This window comes from Macrobrachium rosenbergii, chromosome 5 (genome assembly GCF_040412425.1).
Source record: "Macrobrachium rosenbergii isolate ZJJX-2024 chromosome 5, ASM4041242v1, whole genome shotgun sequence".
NCBI classification, from domain to species: domain Eukaryota; kingdom Metazoa; phylum Arthropoda; class Malacostraca; order Decapoda; family Palaemonidae; genus Macrobrachium; species Macrobrachium rosenbergii.
In genome coordinates, this window is record NC_089745.1 from 31026990 (window position 1) to 31032989 (window position 6000).

Consider the following 6000-nt stretch of genomic DNA (forward strand, 5'->3'; position numbering starts at 1 on the left):
TTGTTGAACGTTTTACTCGTGCGAGAATCCCCTACCATGACTCTAAAATTTTGTTTTTGTCCTCTATCACGTTCACAAGTCTTCCAGAAACAAGGCGTTCCATGACATGCCTCGGGTGTTCTTTGTTCTATGTAAAACAAAGGGATTTATTTTCTGACGGTCATTTTGAGTGGCGAGATGATAATCTATCAGGACTTGAATTTTATATGCATATTTGTATACTGATATACTTTATTTGTTAACTTCTTTTTTTCAACCCATCGTCTTTCTAGATTCCGGGAGAAAAGTTCTGCATAAAGGAATTGTTTTCTGAAACAGTTATTGTAAGAGATGAAATGGATCTAGAATGTCGAAATTTACTCAACAGCCTTGGGCAAGGATAGAGAGAAATTGAAGTATGTTGTTTGGATTGCTTAGGTCTCTGTTTCTTTAATTATCCAATAAAACAGAGGTTCCCAAACATTTTGTTCCTCGGTACCCCTTGGGCTTTTTTATAGGTTCCCATGTACCCCTAGCACTAAAAATTAAGCTTAATATTAAAAAAAGAACGTCCTGTACCTGTCATTTCTGGATTGGTACAGGTAGTCCTACAAATCTACACTGCAGATACAGCCGTGTGAAGTTTATAATAGTAAAAAACAAATGGTATTACCTTACTCCCAATAAATTTAAATAAAAGTTGTGCTAATCAACACGAGGAAATTGAGAAAAGTGCAATCTGAGTAATTATTTTCTTCAGACCAAATGTATCCCCTGAAACGTGCAAATGTACCCCTGGGGGTACATGTACCCAGTTTGGGAACCCTTGCTTTATTGGATAAATGATGCTTTATTGGATAAATTGGATAAATGATAAAAGGATATCCTTAGTAGCTTTGATAAAGTTGCTATTTCAAGCGGCGTATTATTAAATATATTTAATTCATAGTTGAAAGTGCTTAGTGAAAGTTCAATGCGACTTGTTACAATTGACTGTAATCAAAGACTGGTAACAAAATATTTCTTCAGGAGATTGTTTTTTAGTGATATTTTATACAAACAACGAACTCTTGAGCACTTATTCTGGAAACTGAAAGGGCAGCCATCCCTGCAACTTTAAAATGGCGGTCACTTGAAAACTCCCAAGTTGTGAAGTGTATCCACTGGAAAAATGACGTACGTGATCTGTTTCTCTCTTACAAAAGGCTACCTCGTTTTTTGTACTTATTTACTGTTTATCGTTCACGGCTTGATTTTAGTCACTCAAGGTTTTTCTATACTCCATTTTTTTGGTTCAGAGAACTTTGGTGTCGGTGATGTCAATGAGGGAAAACAATTTTTTTTCTCTCTCTCTCTTTCTCGAGGGAGGTTTGGTGTTGGTGATATCATGAAGGGGAGCTATCTAGAGGCCATTCTAACGCGAAATTCCGACACTGATTTTTGTCGTCGTTGAAGATGATTTGGATGATTAATCCAACAGATAACGTCACATAGGAGTCTTTTTGTCTAAGACTGATACTGCAGTTGTTATGTGAAGTGTTAGGATTCATCCTTCTCTTCCTCCTTCTCGTCATCATCATTGTCGTCTTTTATTGTTTACAACGGACGTTAGAGAATGTATAAAATGTGAATTGACTCTGTAAAAAGACAACCTCGTCTGATTGCTTACTTTGATGCTATTCTCTAGTATATCAGTGCTGAAGTGATGTCAAGTTTGTGCTGAAAAATTGCCGTGTGTGTTGAGGGCGGGGGGAATGGTTCGGCTTGCTCAGAATAACCGGACAATTCGTTGCAAATTTGCGGAAATGGGGCCAGCTCTCTCTCTCTCTCTCTCTCTCTCTCTCTCTCTCTCTCTCTCTCTCTCTCTCTCTCAAAACCTTATCTGGTAGTTTACACTCTAAAAATGCAGCAAATCAAAAGAAAGTGACCGTGCAAATTAGATGTACAAAGAATTCAGGTCAAAGCATCGGCTGTTAATCTTCACATAAGGAATACTTTGAATCAAGAAAAAGAAAAGTGGCAAAACATCGTCTGTTTAATTTCACTACAGAATAACGAAATCCAAAGAAAAATGTTAATCTGAACAGAAAAACTCTTGGTAGACTGAGTCGAAACACCGTGTTTCAGTTTTCACAACGAAAATACATTGAATCAGGAAGAACAATTTGACCTTAAAAAATGCTGAAAACCGTAGCTTCTTAAAAGGAGTGGCTGAATCTAATAAAACTCGAGCGTTGTTGTTAAATTTTGCATAGTTTTTGAACTCCCGGAAGTTTTCCTTGTTGGCGAATTAACATGCAGCATCAACTCCAGCGACCCTCCTTAACATAAGAGCTGAATGAATAATTGAATAGAAAATGATATTTTCATTGTTGGCCTAATTTAATTACCTATTATCATTAGTTTCTTGCCAATATTTGATGCATGATTATCGGAAACAGGCACTAGGATCGATTTGTGCACATATGCCTGTGTGTGTAAGTAAATGTATATTCGTGTACGTACGCGTGCTTAAAAATAATACTTTGTTATGGGCTGTTAATCACCAGCGTGGGACTCTTTGCCTGCTCCTTTTTGTGGTTGGGACTTTTGTAATGAGTCGGCCACATCAGCGTTTTTGGCAGACATTGAGAGTGTGAGGGCGTGGTGTTACATGACCAGCTTTGCTGTGTGCTTCCTTCATTTGCATTTTATATTCCTTATCACTTCTTTTTTGGGGAAGGTGTTTGCTCTATGACGTCTTTGATTATCTGCAAAATAATATAAAATCAAAACTGTGATTACGATTTAGCTGACATCATTTACAATCTCTCTCTCTCTCTCTCTCTCTCTCTCTCTCTCTCTCTCTCTCTCTCTCTCTCTCTCTCTCTCTCTGCTTCGATTATTCTCGTGATCTGATTGCAGGGTCATGAAAACAACAGTAAACTGTTTAGAACAAGAACACAAGGATAAACCGCCATGTTTTGCATTTAATTGCATCCTCTCATATTCGATGCTATTCAAGTTTTCACGGCTGAACGAATCAGAATAAAAGAGCTTATTTTATTTTTTCTTATTGTGGTCCCGTAGAGGCTAGAGCGTATTTCAGGTCTTGCATTGTTTATCCCCCATTTGAATCTTTACGGTAGTGAAGATTAGAACAGATTTCAAATATATACCCTTTATTTCGACTATTATAACTATTTTTCGGAAATGCTTTCATACAGATTTCAATAAATATCTAAATATTAATATCATGTGTTTGTTTTGTTTACCAAGTTTGATCGCAGTTCCCGTATGATCATTCCAGACAATTTTCTACTTATCATAAATACGATTCATGACCTTCAGAAGCAATTATGAACAGCTTTGAAAAGAAAGAAGTTTATTAATGTTATAAACCACATGGAAACCACTCCTCAAAGATCAAAATATTCATATTTTAAGAACAAAAATGATTTTCCATATACTTTGTGGTTGCTAGTGCCTTTTAATGGACTTACGGATGTCCACTGGCACCCGACGACTACGGTGCCCTTATCTCCTAAAACTGCTTTTAACTTGACTGGCAAAACGTTGGTGTGAGTCGAATGAAATCTCTAGAAGTTTTTCTTTCCTATAGAAGAAACAGGAGCCACGATTTTAGTTACCAACAGATCCGTCAGATAAGGATTTCCGTATAGAATATAAATATATGAAAAAACATTATCTCTGATTGGATTACAGACTCAAATATAATGCTGCTTAAAAGGATTTGATAATTGGGTTGAGGGAAAGTACCCACCATCGTCTCCCATTTGGATGATGAAAGCCGAAAAGTAGCATTTCACATGTTATTTTTACTGGTATTGTTTTGACGACTTCATATATACTGTATATGTATGTATATATATATATATATATATATATATATATATATATATATATATATATATATATATATATATATATAATATATGTGTGTGTGTGTATAAATACATACATACATATATATATATATATATATATATATATATATATATATATATATATATATATATATATATATATATATATATATATATATATATATATATATATATATATATATATATATATATATATATATATATATATATATATATATATATATATATACATCTGGTTTTACCCTTCGGAAACGGACCCTTGTAAAGATGATGAAAGCCAATACTAGTGCAAAAATATCCTTATTCCATGTGTACGGATTTCGGGTCAACCATCACCGGGTCTGCTAAAACAAAATTTTAAGAAATAAATAGAAAAAACAAGTTTTGCGCAACGAAATACAATAAAAAGAAAGTAGATCATGTGCATGATAAAGAATAAACCATCGCTAAAGGTGTATGATATAAAAGCTGTCGATTATCCTAGAACTTCATTGATGTTAATAAGAAGGGTATGATGTAAAGTTTGCGAAATAATGAACGTATGTTTACCTGAATTGTACAGTAAATGCGATTTCCTGGTACCATCCTTCCAAAAGACAAAAGCAATTGATACTTCATATGAGAATATTCGTATTAACGAGAAACGGGACAAAAATGTGAAAAGATGCTGCTATGATTTTTATCTTCAGAAATCTTTTTTAGTTGTATTTTATTTAAGCTTAAAAAATAAATGTCTTAAAGTATCAGCAGAAGTTCAAAGGTATAAGAGGGTCGCCTAGGTTCTCCACCCAGATTTGTGAGCTTATCAACTTTTTTTTATGTATTTGATATTTTTATCTGTTTTTATGTTACAGATGTGTATGACACTAATATCCAAAAACTCCATTATTTTAACTATACTTGCTTTTTTCTAGTCCACTATGCATCCTTACCCTTCTTATCTTGTAAATGGTACATATAGGAAGGGCTCTCGACTTTTACTGCCTTAGAGAGAGATCTCTCTGTTTCCCAAAGTAGGGTCCTTTACGGTACTGCAGATAACCCTTTTTTGTCCGCTTGGCAACAGGTGTTTATTCACGCGAAATGCTGGGATTGCTAATTTTAGCGATCCTGTTGCTAGGTCAGATGATCACATACTCAGCGACATTTATCCCGTTGTTATCGTTTTGTGGGTTTATTGCCTAAAATTATCGCAGCCATCTTAGTAGGTTTTACATTGTCTTCTGAGATGCCCTATACCACGTCCATTATCTCCTATGTATTTTTATAGGGCGAACCCAATAGTGTTGTTGGTGTCCCACCCGGGTCTTATCTGTCATTCCCATCTGTCATTCAAGCGTAAGTCCCCGTTCGAGAATTGTTACCAACCGACCGAACGGCTGTATCCGAGATTCTTGGAGTTGCTCTTGTCCTACTTCCATATCTCAATTTCTTTTCGGGGATTCTTTTAAAGGATTCTTCTGCCAGGGTTAGCCACCCGCATTCCTCTTACCACCAAGTGTGTCTGGCTGCTTACCATGCAGCATGTGCACAGAGACCATATGACACCGGCGTTACTTTTACATGAAGGAACGGTATCTCCTCTGATGACTGTCCAGAAGGGTCAATTTGGTTAAGCATATTGTTCCCTTTTCAAATGGCCTGGAAAGAGCCTTTTCTACTTTATGGTTAACAAAAGTATGCAAACAATGTACAAATGCCTTGGAATTTTACCAAAACTGGGATCCCTGGCAACTTGATATCAAGGTAGAGACTTTTTGTAAGCAGTGAGCGATCTCTGTGGTATTTGTGATTTTAGTACATTTTTCTTTTACTTTCACTGACCTGTTGTGAGTTGGAAACTAATATTTTTGTTTCCCCTGACTTACAGAAGCAGCAGAACAGAAATGGATCCGTTAACTCGAACAAGGTCCGATGACTTTCCTTCTGTTGGCAAGCTGTGGAACACACTCTTCCTGCTTGTGTTTTTTCCTGATACTAATTTTTCTTCTTTTAAGACGCAAGTTTGTCGCTTCCTTCTTGGAAAAGCCCGGCATTTCTTCCTTCCTTTTCCTTTTTTCCTCGGGCCTAGTCTATGAAAAGGCATTATTTGTCCGTCCTACTGGGTTTTACTCTTAGGAAAAGTAAGGTGTTC

The 6000-nt window shown here is 35.9% G+C and overlaps 1 protein-coding gene and 1 pseudogene across 3 annotated transcripts in view; both read left to right on the forward strand.

The window, feature by feature from the left end:
* LOC136839028 (NADH-ubiquinone oxidoreductase chain 5-like) overlaps nucleotides 1-383 on the forward strand; it is a 59946-nt pseudogene extending 59563 nt beyond the window's left edge.
* Nucleotides 1-6000, forward strand: part of Arms (Ankyrin repeat-rich membrane spanning) — a 761760-nt gene that overhangs the window by 458917 nt on the left and 296843 nt on the right. The gene's annotated exons all lie outside the window — the stretch shown is intronic.